The sequence below is a fragment of the Rhinopithecus bieti genome, unplaced genomic scaffold, assembly GCF_001698545.2.
Source record: "Rhinopithecus bieti isolate Rb0 unplaced genomic scaffold, ASM169854v2 repeat_19921, whole genome shotgun sequence".
In the NCBI taxonomy this organism is placed as follows: domain Eukaryota; kingdom Metazoa; phylum Chordata; class Mammalia; order Primates; family Cercopithecidae; genus Rhinopithecus; species Rhinopithecus bieti.
The window spans coordinates 588-2,453 of NW_016878828.1; the positions used below are offsets into that span (position 1 = coordinate 588).

A 1,866-nucleotide genomic window follows, 5' to 3' on the forward strand; every position below is an offset into this window, starting at 1 on the left:
GATTACTGGGTACGTATACATTTACTTTCTTGTTCTCTTGCGACTTTCTATACCACTGCACGCAATTGTTACCGTGAAATAAGTATTAAGAGTCTGCGTAGATTACTGGGTACATATACATTTACTTTCCTGTTCTCTCGTGACTTTTGATACCACTGCGCACAACTGTTACTGTGAGATAGACATTAAAAGAGTGCGTGTGGCCCGTACGGGGATCGAACCCGCGACCTTGGCGTTATTAGCACCACGCTCTAACCAACTGAGCTAACCGGCCCTGCCGATGGGCGTGCACCCGGGGTCTTATGAGAGGCTTAAAGGCGAACGTTATTCCAATCACCAAAGGAAGTTTCCTAAAAGTTCCCGGAGCTGGAAAGAACCTGCGGTCTTTGCTAACTTCTTTACGATCCTCGGCAAATTTTTTCGAACCCTGCAATTTCGGTTAAAATACAATTCGGCGGAAGGAAAGTTCAAATGTCACCTGCTTCAGTGTTTCATGACAACGGGTTTTAGTGACTACCCTTTTAAATGCAACGCCATCACCTTCCGCTGGTACTGTAGCCCGTCCCTATCACTCCTTTCTACTTTGCTTCCGTAGCGTCTGAGCGACCCTTGAAGACATTGACGGAAAACGGAAGGAATTACCGCCAGTTCCTCTCCACGGGCGGTCAAGGCCAATGTAAGTCTCCACCCAGGCTCCTCTGCTCGTAACTTCTAATACAGTTCCCACTGTGTTCGCCCATGTTTCCCAAAAGTGAATATTTGATCCCTACCCCACCCCATTTTTAGCAAACTCGGGAAAACGTACTCATTTTTCTACCTGAAAAGGGCACTTCAGAGAAATACGTCCCATTACAGTCTTTGTGTTCGTATTTTATTCCTTCTCGATGAAACAGGTATAAGTTCATCGGTATTTTATGCACAAGACAACTTTGAAGCCCCACTCATGGCCTTTAGATTAGGAAACATTCTCCGGGAGCTCTGCTGATCGCTAGGTCTTACGAGGTTGATGCCTTCTGTCCCAAAGAGAACTATTTCTCTGCGTGTTTCCGCCTGGCTGCCCACTTCTCCAGTAGAGAAACGGCTGTTGCCCGGGATTCATTTTTGGAAGTGCTTTGGGTCCTGGGTAATGGGGTCGCATCCTGCAGCATCGACAAGATGGTTGAATAGGCAGGAGCACCCACAGTACCCAGGGACTAATAAATAGCTCAATAGACACGTTTCGAATAATTGAATAAAGGAAGTCTCAACCAACCCCCTTGCTGTATTACAGATGGTCCACCTCTCTGCCTAGACTATTGTGCTGACTTCCTGTTCCTTCTCCTGGCTTTTGAACTAGATTCTCACCTCTCTCCAATCCGTCTTTCGCGGGGCTGGCCTGTCTTTCCGCCTCACTTGTGAAATTCTATCCATTGCCGCCTCTATGCAAACCGACTCTGGTTAATACTTCACTCGGTATGGCTCCCCTCTTCCTTCCGCACTTTGCACTGCGAGAAATGCCCTTCCTTGAGGCAGCTGGAGGCCTCCCTCTGCTGAGAGCTTAGTTGTGGACACAGCCTGGAGTAGAGGCGAAAAGGAAAGAAGGCCGGGAGATAATCGGGGAAACACACACACCTTTCGTCTGGTTTGAAAGCTGGCGCCCGAAAAGGGGAGCGAAAGGAACAAGAAAAAAAACACGCTCGGGAAGTGTCTGAGATTGCTGCGGCCATAAAGCAGCGAGCACTAACCGCGGTACGGATACCGGAGGGGAGGAGGGCTCCACCCCCGGGCCTGTGCCCACGGACCTAGGTGAGGACGGGCACTCCTGCCTCCGCGCCCAAATGTTGCATTTCCCAAGACCACCCTGGCCCGCCACGCCCCCATCCCGTG

General features: G+C 49.8%; 1 non-coding gene across 1 annotated transcript; it reads right to left on the reverse strand.

The window, feature by feature from the left end:
- Positions 1 to 200: 200 nt before the first annotated feature.
- On the reverse strand, positions 201 to 274 carry TRNAI-AAU (transfer RNA isoleucine (anticodon AAU)). The gene has a single exon. It is a non-coding gene; the product is annotated as a tRNA-Ile (tRNA).
- Positions 275 to 1,866: the final 1,592 nt, after the last annotated feature.